Source organism: Pseudophryne corroboree, chromosome 5, assembly GCF_028390025.1.
Source record: "Pseudophryne corroboree isolate aPseCor3 chromosome 5, aPseCor3.hap2, whole genome shotgun sequence".
Lineage (NCBI taxonomy): Eukaryota > Metazoa > Chordata > Amphibia > Anura > Myobatrachidae > Pseudophryne > Pseudophryne corroboree.
This window is the reverse complement of record NC_086448.1, coordinates 211,288,377-211,300,911: the sequence shown is the minus strand read 5'-3', so window position 1 is coordinate 211,300,911 and position 12,535 is coordinate 211,288,377. Positions and strand designations below refer to the sequence as shown.

General features: G+C 45.9%; 1 long non-coding RNA gene across 3 annotated transcripts in view; it reads right to left on the bottom strand.

Moving 5' to 3' along the window:
* LOC134927520 (uncharacterized) overlaps positions 1-12,535 on the bottom strand; it is a 121,546-nt gene that overhangs the window by 75,264 nt on the left and 33,747 nt on the right. Inside the window, exon 4 of one of the 3 annotated variants that reach the window (XR_010177665.1) lies at positions 8,891-8,969. The exons of the other annotated variants lie outside the window; for them this stretch is intronic. This is a non-coding gene — a long non-coding RNA (uncharacterized LOC134927520). The remainder of the gene's footprint in view (positions 1-8,890; positions 8,970-12,535) is intronic. 3 annotated transcript variants of the gene reach the window in all.

The following is a 12,535-nucleotide window of genomic DNA, read 5'->3' as shown; positions in this document are numbered from 1 at the left end:
CCAAAGAATAGAAATAAAATATCACTTAGCTTCCTGTATCCGATCCTTTGTGACAGGACGCCATGTCGACCAGGAGTTGACTTTCATAGTGTTCTCTCCGCCGCTGGAAAAGAATAAACATTCGGACTCCTTGAGAGGACGGGAGACCCACTTGTCACGGCCGACCTAGAGCTTTATCAACAGAGCGACCAGCACATGAGAGAGAATACTATTACTTCAGCATTCATTATAAATCATAAGATGAATATACATATTGTAATACACATATACACACATATCCTACCTATATATACATATAAAATACATATAAGCGGATTGTCCGGAACCTTCGGTACCCAAGTGACATTAATGCGTTCTGAATGTGTATGACCATGTACTGAATCCGCAGTTGTGGCTCTACCAGGAAACATTATAGTCGACAGAAAACCTAGTAATCGTCGACAGCAGGGAGTAGTAACCAGGCAAAATAACATACTTGCGACCCCGAGGGGTCTGAGGGAATTATACATAAATAATTTTAATAACGTTCCCCCACAAACATAACCATGTCTGTGCCCGAGCTACAGACTCACGGAACCGAACCATATAAATACATATATATATATATATATATATATATATATATATACAGGTATAAGTTAGTTACAGCATGTCAATTTACACCCGGTAATAACAGTTGGTGCCGACAGGGTCACCCACATACTACTGTGTCTCCCATACCGTGTTTACTATGAACAAGTAAAACACAACCGATCTGTTGACTCAGTATCTACTGTATCAAGTACCAAACAGGCGTCGGCGATGCCGACAATGAACCCCAGAGGCGTTAGTGACAGAACATTCACACATGTCGACACAAGTGTATATCTGACAGGGAGCACACAGAGTATACACAACCATGAGTACATGCCCATTTCCAAATTAAATAGTGTTATACATTCCTACATAACACTAACAATATGTGCCCCCCCCTTGTTTGTGCTGTACACATGTTTTGGCGGGGACATTGATTAAAAATGGCGCTGTCTCTTGCTGTGAGGGCTAAGCCCCGCCCCTTATCGGTGCGCAGTAGCCCCCTATATTAAAACCGTTATATGCAGGCAGGGGACCATATACAGTGGCTACCCACTGTGTTCTGGGAGTGTAAAAATAATGTAGACATACTGCCCAGGGCGCCCCCCCCCCCCCTGCGCCCTGCACCCGATACCAGTCATTGGTGTGTGGGAGCAATGGTGCGCAGCGAGACCGCTGCGACATGCTGGCGGGGGTAGCGGACACGGTGCCCGGGCACCGAATAACAACTCAAGGTAGCCTTTTTTTTTAAAAAGAGCCTCAGTAACTTGCTGCCCAGGGCACTCCCCCCCCCCCCCCCCCCCCCCAGTGCCCTGCACCCTGTGAGTGCGTTGGTGTGTGGGAGCATGGAGCGCAGCGCAGCGCGACCGCTGCATGTTACCTCCGTTACTGAAGTCTTCTGCCGTCACTGAAGTCTTCTGTTCTTTTAATACTCACCCTGCTTCTTTCTTCTGGCTTCTGTGAGGGGGTTGACGGCGCGGTTCCGGGAACAAGCAGCTCGGCGCACCAAGTGATCGAATCCTCTAGAGCTAATGGTGTCCAGTAGCCTGAGAAGCAGAGCCCTTAAACTAACTAACTAAGTAGGTCCTGCTTCTCTCCCCTCACTCCCACGATGCAGGGAGCCTGTAGCCAGCAGGTCTACCTGAAAATAAAAAACCTAACATAAAGTCTTTTAGAGAAACTCAGTAGAGCTCCCCTAGTGTGTGTCCATTCACTCCTGGGCACAAAGTCTAACTGAGGTCTGGAGGAGGGGCATAGAGGGAGGAGCCAGTTCACACCCAGTTTAAGTCTTTATAGTGTGCCCAAGCTCCTGCGGATCCGTCTATACCCTTTTGGAGTCCCCTAGGACGTAAGAGAAAAATCCAGATAAAAAATATCAGGTGTCCAAACGGTTTCTGCATACATTCTCCTTTGCTCCTGAAGGCAGAAAATTCTGAGAAGAATCTCCAGCAGTGGATGTCTCAGTCTCTCGCCTTTCTAAAAAGGCGGTACTTCCTTCTCCGGGCTCCTTTACGGTAGAGGACCCGGCAGATAGGAAAATTGAGGCCACTCTAAAATCTATCTACACTGCTGCAGGTGTAGCTCAAAGACCGGTCATTGCTGATTGCTGGATGACACATGCAATTCATTCCTGTGCTTCTCAAATTCAGGAAGGTCTTTCGGATGATATGATCTTAGTTACTACTGTAACTTTTCTAAAACACATTCAGGACACTGCAAGAGTCCTCTGTGACACCCTTAAAGAGATTGGCAATATTAATGCTAGGACCTCTGCTATGGCTGTGTCTGCGCGCAGAGCCATATGGTTGTGTCAGTGGATTGCTGACGCTGACTCCAAACGTAATGTGGAATCTCTTCCCTTTACAGGTGAATGGCTCTTTGGAGGTAAATTGGACGCATGGATCTCCAAAGCTACTGCTGGAAAATCCACGTTTCTCTCTTCAGGAGCTCCGCCTGCTAGACGTACCTACCCGGGACCGTCTACTCAGTACTTTTGGTCCTCTAGATTTTGATCTAGGGCCAGGGGGGCCTCCAACACAGATAGAGGCACCAGATGTAAGTCTAAGTAACCAGCCGTTGCCGGATCTTAGGATCAGAGCACCAATTCTGCTTCCACAAAGACTTCAGCATGACGGTGCCCACCCACCCCGAGGGGATCTCGTGGTGGGAGCTCGGTTACGTCACTACAGCCACATCTGGGACGGTTCCTGCCAAGATGCTTGAGTAAGGGACCTTATCTCTCAGGGTTATAAGCTGGAGTTCGACGGTGCTACTCCCCAACGTTTTTTCAAATTAAGCTTACCAGCTTTGGAAAATATGCGAGGTACACTGCTACTGGCCATCAACAAATTGGTCCAGTCCCAGGTCATTGTTCCAGTACCCCTACAACAATGTGGACAAGGTTACTACTCCAGTCTGCTCGTAGTACCAAAACCAGACTGGTCTGTGAGACCCATTCTGAATCTGAAGTCCTTGAATCCTTACCTGTAGATTTTCAAATTCAAGATGGAATCTTTGAGAGCGGTGATTGCAGGCCTGGAACAAAAGGAATTCCTAGTGTCCCTGGATATCAAGGACGCTTACCTCCATATCCCAATTTGGCCTTCTCATCAGGCCTATGTGCGGTTTGCCCTACTGAACGATCACTACCAGTTTCAGGCGTTACCCTTCGGCCTGTCTACAGCTCCGAGGGTGTTCACGAAGGTGCTGGCGGAAATGATGTTTCAGCTCAGGGACTAAGGGGTCAACGTAATTCCATACCTGGACAATCTCCTGATAAAAGCGAGTTCCAGGGAGCTTCTAGTGCTCCATATAGATCGCACTATCCAACTTCTGTCTCACCACGTGTGGATCCTGAACCTGCAAAAGTCCCATCTGGAACCGTCTCAGAGGCTCCTGTTTCTGGGGATGCTACTGGATACTGTAGCACAGAAAGTGTTCCCAGAGGACAAGGTGAGAACTCTTCAAGAAATGGTTTGCATGGTCCTCCGACCTGCTCGAGTCTCCATTCATCTTTCCATAAAATTGTTGGGAAAGATGGTGGCCTCGTACGAGGTGATTCAGTTCGGAAGGTTTCATGCCAGACCGCTCCAATTGGACATCCTGAACAAGTGGTCCGGTTCCCATCTTCAGATGTCACCCCAGGCCAGAATTTCCCTCCTGTGGTGGCTACAGTCTTCCAACCTGCTAGAAGGTTGACGAGTTAGGGATTCAGGATTGGGTCCTCACGATGGATGCGAGTCTGAGATGATGGGGAGCTGTCACCCACGGGGCGCAGTTCCAGGGCAGGTGGTCTGCCCAAGAGGCTCACTTTCCGATCAACATCCTGGAACTTCGGGCCATTTAAAATGCTCTGATTCAGGCCTCCCCTCTACTCCGGGATCGAGCGATCCAGGTTCAGTCGGACAACGCCACGGCTGTGGCGTACATCAATCGACAAGGAGGGACAAAAAACAGGGCCTGCATGCGAGAAGTGTCAAGAATACTCCTCTGGGCAGGAAGAAATGCAAGAGCACTGTCCGCGATCTTCATTCCGGGAGTGGACAGCTGGGAAGCAGACTTCCTGAGTCGCCACGGCCTCCACCCTCAGGTGTTTCAACAGATCCATCGACAGGTGGGGATGCCCACAGATCGACTTGATGGCCTCTCGCCTCAACAAGAAGCTTCGCTGCTATTGCTCGCGAACTAGGGACCCTCAGGTGAGCGCAGTGGATGCGCTGACATCGCCTTGGCCTTACCAGCTGGTCTACCTGTTTCCTCCGATTCCGTTGATCCCAAGGGGTGCTCAAGTGGATCAGGCATCAAAAAGTGGGAGCAATCTTGATTGTCCCAGATTGGCCCCGAAGAGAGTGGTATGTGGATCTCTGGACATGTCCGTAGAGGACCCTTGGCCTCTACCACTAAGAAGGGATCTTCTTCAACAAGGACCGTTCGTCTACCCGGCCTTATGGCGGCTTCGTTTGGTGGCATGGAAGTTGAGCGGAACATCCTAACTCATAAAGGGCTTTCCAAGAAGGTAATTGCCACTATGGTGCAAGCCAGAAAACCTGTGACGTTAAAACACTATCATCATATCTGGCTGAGATATGTCTCCTGGTGTGAGGAACACACATATCCCACTGCGGAATTCCACTTGGGAAGGTTCCTAAGTTTCCTGCAGGCTAGAGTGGATAAAGGCTTACGTCTGGGATCCATTAAGGTCCAGATTTCAGCTCTTTCCAACTTCCAGAAGAAGTTTGGCTCTCTTGCCGGAAGTTCAGACCTTCTTGCAAGGGGTGCTTCACATACAACCTCCATTTGTGCCGCCTACAGCACCTTGGGATCTGGATGTAGTGTTACCCTTTCTACAGTCCTCCTGGTTTGAACCTCTGACGACGGTAGAAGAGAAGTACCTCACATGGAAAACGGTGATGTTACTGGCCCTGGCTTCTGCGTGTCTCAGAATTGGGGGCATTGTCGCGCAAAAGTCCGTACTTGGTCTTTTACGAGAACGTAGCGGAGCTCAGGACTAGACAGCAGTTCCTGCCGAAGGTGGTCTCCGCGTTTCACTTGAATCAACCTATTGTGAGTCCATCCAGTTCTGACACTTATGCTCCTCCGGAGGCATTGGATGCAGTGTGAGCCTTGAAAGTCTGTCAAGAGGAAGTCTCGGATCAGAAAGACGGATTCCTTGTTCGTGCTCTATGATGCGCGGAAAAAGGGTTGCCCTGCTTCAAAGCAGTCCATTGCTCTTTGGATTAGGCTTACTATCCAACAGGCCTATGCGTCGGCAGCCTTACCCGTTCCACAGTCTCTGAAGGCCCACTCTACCAGGTCATGGGCTCTTCCTGGGCGGCTGCCCCGTGGAGTCTCGGCCCTACAACTATGCCAAGCTGCTACCTGGTCGGGGAAGAACACCTTTGTGAAGTTCTGCAAGTTTGATACCCTGGACAAAGAGGATACCCAATTTGGGCAGATGGTGCTGCAGATGTCTCCGCCCGTTCCCACCCGTTCTTTGGTACATCCCCCATCGTATTAATATGTCCCCAATATCCCTTATGGATGCTAGAGAAAATAGGATTTTAAATACCTAACGGAAAATCCTTTTCTCGTAGTCCATAAGGGATATTAGGCGCCCGCCTCTGTGCGGTGACTTTCTGCAGGTTCTCTGTTCTGTGTTTCCTGTTCAGCTGTTGCTGTTAATGTTGCTAGGCGTTGCTGGCTAAGTTATATGTTGGTGTGCAGGTGTGTAAATCTCACCACACCTTTTGTTATGTTCCTTCTCTCAAGTATGTCATTCTTCTTTGGCCACTGTTTTACCTACAACCAGAGCCGGCCCTAACCAATATGATGCCCTAGGCAAGATTTTGGCTGGTGCCCCCTAGCACCACCGCTGGTTCCGCCTCTGACCTTGCACTTCTTTCCCAGCACCATCACCCCTCATCCATAGCAGTTCTTATTTTGGTGTTTGTACCTCCTAAATTTTAAATAGGAACAGTTCACACATTTGGCGCACAGCCCAAAAAGGGGTGTGTTTTTGCTGGCAAGGGGCATGTCCACACAATAGTAACCCCAATTCCAATTACACCACACAGTACTGCACTTTATTCACGTTTGATCATGCGATATGATTCATATTACATCCCACAGTATTATCACTTTACCTTATAAACGTCACAGTAGAGCCCCTTATTCACCTTACATCACAATGAATTGCTCCTTATTCACATTACACCACACCCTATTGCTCTTTATTCACAATAGACGACACAGTAGTGCCCTTTCTATACGCAACGCCACATAGTAGAGCACCTTAAACACATAATGCCACACAGTAATGCCCCTAACACATATGAGGTACATTATTAATGTCCTTATAAACATAATGTGCCTTACACATTATGACAACCTTTATTAATGCCCTTTTACACATAATGTTCCTTACACATATGCCGCACATTATTAATGCCCTTATACACATAATGACACACATAATGCCCTCTACACATTTGCTGCACATTATTAGTGCCCCTATACACATAATGACACATACAGTAGTACCCTGTTACACATATGCTGCACATTATTAATGCCCTTATACACATAATGACACACATATTGCCCTTACACATATGTTGCACATTATTAATGCATTTTTACATGACACACATAATACTCCTTACACATATTCTGAACACTACTGCACAACCAACCCACTCACATGCACACAGCACTCACACTACCACTAACACTGTGACCTCTACCACTGCTTGGATACAGATGTGTCCTCATAAATCTTGCCTCAATGCTAACGTTTTTTTTTTATGAAAATGCATCTTATTTGCATTGCTATGTGGCTAGGATGCACAGGCAGCTTCTGTTGATTAAAATGATATGCAGCATGCCTATATACTGTGTGAGACTGTGGCTGTATCTGCATATGAAATGCTACACACAGAATATAGGCATGCCGCATATCATTTTAATCAGCAGAAGCTGCTGATGCCCGTAGGCATATCAATTGCCTAGTTTGCCTATGCCTATGGCCGGCTCTGCCTACAACTGACCTGTAGGAGGAGGCATAGAAGGGAGGAGACAGCACACCCAGTTGAAGAATTTAAAGTACATTGGCTCCTTTGGACCCGTCTATACAACCATCGTACTAATCTGTCCCCAATATCCCTTATGGACTACGAGAAAAGGATTTACCGGTAGGTATTTAAAATCCTATTTTTTAAAGGTAGTATCCCTGTATTTTTTTTTTGCTAAAAAAAATTATCTAAACCAGTCTTCAACTTCTCTATTGACTCCGATATTACAACCTTCTCCGGCAGAGTGTTCCAAATCTTTACCGCCCTCCCAGTGAAGAACCCCTTCCTATGCAGAGAACTGAAAGTCTTCTCCTCCAACCGTAGGTGGTGGCCACACGTTTTTTGTACAAATCTCTTAAAAAATAAAAAAAATTGTCTGATAATTACTTATATTGCCCCTTAATGTATTTGTAAATATTTATATCGGGCAAGGTGTATGTCTGATATGCAGGTGCACGCGGTCACTTAGTCGCTCCTATTGTAATGTAAACATCTCTAACCTAGTTAGCCTTTCATTATAGTCCAACGACTCTATGCCCTTAATTAAGTTAGTCTGATGTGTGAATATTGTGCTGAGAAACGCACCTCTTTAGAAAACAAAATTCATACATAAAACTTGCATTTAGTTCTACAGTACCTTCAGGCTTTTAGTGAAACATTATTGGGGTATATTTTCTCTTCCTTGTAAACTAATATCACTTTTGTGCAAGTAACAATATAAACTAAAGGCTCTTATCATGTCTAACTATTCCAGACCTAAATTCCAAATAATTTACTGTTGCTCAATTTACATTCACGGTCAACATATTTGTCACTGTGTAATTAAATAATTTTGTCTTCTGTTCATTCCATAAAAGATCACCCTTCTAAATTGTTTAAATGGAGTTCTTTGTAAAATGTAACTACTACTTGTCTTGTTTCCATTGGTTTGCAGGGCTGATCGTGCAAAGGAAAATGACAAAGGTCAAGTAGGTTAACTGCTCTCCATCCTCTACCCATGAAAAGACTCCATTGTGGTCGGCTCCTGGAATCTCTGGCCTCTGTATAATCCCACAGGGTTGTAATGCTAGAGAACTTTGGTCTTAGTGATCAAGGAGTCAGAATGACCACCATTTACTATGCAGCTTCAGGGTCAACAAAAATAATGAGCCATAGTTCCCATTTTATTTTAGACTCCATTACTGTGGCCTGGCGATTGGTTTTGGGTGTGAAGCAGAGCTGTAAATAATATGTTTACGGTAAGTGAAGAGGCGGCCAGGCTGAGCTGGTGGTGACAAAGGACACCCTGCAGGTCTGCCTCTAGTCTGGGAATGACCGTGTGGCACTTACATCGTAGCCTGGAGCAGATTGCACTCCTAAGATGCACATGCTCATCATTACTATATTGTTTATGATGGTAATCACATTGAGAAACAATATTGAAATGAAATATAAAATATTGTATATTGTTTCCTGTGTTTTTGTTTGTCTTATTTTCTACTACAACAATATAGAAGCAAAAGTGTTCTTGCCATAAATGCACTGGTCACCTGCTCAGGCAGCATGTGCCGGGGCTCTGATGGAAATAGCTGCTCCATGCCCATTATCTAATCCCTGCTTCATGCTGTATGAGCTGGTGTCAGCACCCCTTATACCAAGACTTTACCATCTGAATCAGGGCCCTCAATGATCTGGCAAATAGCGCATCACAGGTAGTACAATTTCACTTTGTATGTTGTCATTGGATGCAGCTCGAAATGTAATTGTACCTCCCATGGTTGCCTTATACAGGATCTATCCGGGTTCTCTCATGTGAATGGGAAATTGATACAGAAGATGTGTCTATGCCTGCAAGTAATAGGGTGAGAGGGAGCAGTTTTTAAACCAGGTGGATTTAGCAAAAGCACATCTAGGGTAAGCACTATATGGTGTCTTTCATATTGCGTTACCATTTATAGATTTAGGTTGTGTTCTCTGTAGTACTAATGTAAAAAAAAAAACATGCATCATGGCAGGCTCATGAGACGGAACCAGCACTCTGACCGTCCGAGAGCTGCTGACTAAATATCTGTCAGGTTTTTACGGGATGGCATGTAGAAACCCACTTCTGCCCGCCACAACACTGGGCACCGCTTTAGGAGTAATGTGAGCTTTCATATAGTTGGCCCCTTTGGCTGGATAGTCCTCCCAATCTAGATTTCCCAGCATGGCAAATCTCATGCAATAATTTCCAACCTATGGGATAGACAGAGTATTGTACACCGGTGTCTATCCAAGTCACTCAAACTACACCTATCACATGACCCTGATTTCCTCAACCACACTATTACTCCAGTCAACCTTACTTTTATTATTGTATATATCAGAAGAATCCCTGACAGAGTCGCATTGTGTTGGACTTTGTGATAAAAAGTTTTTGTTTAAAAAAACCCTGCTGCAAGCAATGCTGTTTCTGAGAAATATATATGTGTGTCTGCTATTTCCCCATTCATAAAACCAAAAAAGCTGACAGGGCAGCTCAGGGCATAACTCCAGATAGCTCTAATTAATCACATATGTGGCACTGAAAATTACAGCTTCAGTTACAGAATCACCTATGATTGATTGGGTATGGCCAAAGCATGTGGCCTGCTGCCAGCGTCTGAGTTATGAAACTGTCCAGCCTTAGCCTGCTTCACTACAGGAGCAAAATGGCTGCCATGTAGAGTTTTGTTGCTAGGAAAGGTTGCTCCGTGCTAGCTCTAAGTGGCTTACATCGGTGACCAGATGTTATTTTTCTCCCTTTATTTTCTTTCTTTCTCTGTATATTGATTAAAAAAAAGAAAAACTAGGGGGAGTGACGATCATGTAGGAACATGTCATCTGTTAATTGGAACAATTGCAGAGCATTTATTTCCATGTATAGCCATATTTCCTTCAAAATCATTCTGATAAAAAAAAAAGTAATTTATTTTGTTATAAATTACTTATATAGTGCCAGCATATTCTGTTGCTACACTATTGTACGTGTTTCTTCCCTTCTATACAGGAATTTGCCATTTGATCAATATAATGCAATGGAAATGGGTGTACATATACAAATGAAATGTGTTGTAAAACTGTGTTTTGTGGCCTGCAAATGTAGTAACTTTATGTTGCAAAGTATAGCGTAAACCAGGCCTGGACTAGGAGGGTGTGCGGAGACTAGTAGTTTCACAACAGCTGGAGAGCGACAGGTTGGCCAGGCCTGGTCTAACCTTTTGTTAAAAGACCTGGAAATTAGGCACATTTCAGATATTTTAGGGAATGGTGGAGAATTGTGTTTTTCACGTTAACATCTTTTTGTTGCAATTTCTTTCATGCCATTAAAAACAGTAAGATATATTCTATGTGTGACTGTGACTATTAGCATACAAAATGCTATGCTACAGTATTTTCTTAGAAAACACTGTAACGTAGAATTTTGGATGCAGATACAGCAGCGATTACATACAGAATATAGGCATGCTGCTTATCAAGCAGGATCTGCTTGTGCGTCCTATTACATTACTTTGCGACAAAAAAAGCTGCTCTGCACTACAGAGTTCCGTCACGGCATGGAGCGACTTGAAGGGCTGTTTAGCGTGACTGCAGCAAGGATGTCAAAGGACAAATCTGTGTAGACACATATCACACATAGGGCGGGTGTGACTGCTCCTCTTTTCCCTATTGCTGTCTCTCCTATGCTTATTGGGGGTCATTCCGAGTTGATCGCTGGCTGGCTAGTTTTAGCAGCCATGCAAACGCTATGCTGCCGCCCACTGGGGAGTGTATTTTAGCTTAGCAGAAGTGCGAACGCATGTGCAGCCGAGATCTGCAAAAACAGTTTGTGCCGTTTCTGAGTAGCTCTGAACCTACTCAGCGCTTGCGATCACTTCAGCCTATTCGTGTCCGGATTTGATGTCATACACCCGCCCAGCCACCCCTGCATTTTTTCAGACACACCTGCGTTTTTGCAAACACTCCCTGAAAACGATTAGTTGACACCCAGAAACGTCCCCTTCCTGTCAATATTCTTGCGGCCGTCAGAGTGACTGAAATCTTTGCTAGAACCTGTGCTAATGCTAAACAACAAATGCCTTTGTACCCGTGCATCGCGCGTGAGCAATGCGGAGCATACGCATGCGCGGAAATGCAGATTTTTAGCCTGATCGCTGCGCTACGAACAACGGCAGCTAGTGATCAACTCGGAATGACACCCATTATCATTTGGCTGTATACTTCTCTGTGTGACCGTATTATTATAATGGCAGGCAAGGGGGGCTGCTTCAAAAGCTTAATTGAAGTTATTTGCATGCACTTAATTGAAGTTATTTGCATGCACAAAATCAAACATGTCTAGAGTATATATATTCATATACAGTGCATCCGGAAAGTATTCACAGCGCTTCACTTTTTCCACATTTTGTTATGTTACATCCTTATTCCAAAATTGAATAAATTCATTTTCTCTTACGTCCTAGAGGATACTGGGGGTCCACATTAGTACGATGGGGTATAGTCTGGTCCACTAGGAGCCTTGGGCACTTTAAGAAATCAATAGTGTGCACTGGCTCCTCCCTCTATGCCCATCCTACCAGACTCAGTTTAGAAAATGTGCCTGGAGGAGCCGGTCACGCTTAGGGAAGCTCGTGAAGAGTTTTCTGCATTTATTTTCCGTTTGTTATTTTTAGGCAGGGCTGGATGGCACCAGCCTGCCTGCTTCGTGGGACTTGGGGGGAGAACGGCCCAACTTCCTGAAGAGTTAATGGTCCCGTTTCTCCGCTGACAGGACACTGAGCTCCTGAAGGTGTCATTCGCAAGCCCCACCACGGCGAGCGTACCCTCCAGCAGCACGCTGCCACCCCTAACAGAGCGAGATTATAGAAGAGTGGTGAGTACAGCACCGGCGTCCCGGTTAGCGGGTCGCCGGCGGGAATGGCGGCACAAGAGTGGGAGCGCAGCGCTGATGCAGGCTGCGCTCCAGGGGGCTCAGTAAGGACATACACAGAATGTGTCCCGCTGTGAGGCAGGCGCGCTGAGCCACCAATGAGTATCCAAATCTGGCCACATACCTAACTGAGGGTTTTAACCCTCTGTTAGTCACAATAAGCTCTCAGGCCAGTATAAAAAAATGCTGGAAGCCGCGCACCATTACGGGGGTCACTATGAGCGGATCTAGCAGCTCACCAGCGCCATTTTCCCTCTCCAGGATTCACAGGGAAGCGCATCTCCTCCACAAGGACTCCACGTCTCCTCAGCGGTACCAGGGGGTCTTACTAAGGGGGGGGGGAACAGTGTTAGAATACTAAGCCTTATTAAGGTGCTTAGTTTGCGACCCAGCTGAGTTTTACTTTAGCTAGAAGGGCGCTGTGTGGTTGGCTCAGGCTTCTGTGTCTCCCTGCGGGCTCTGTGTG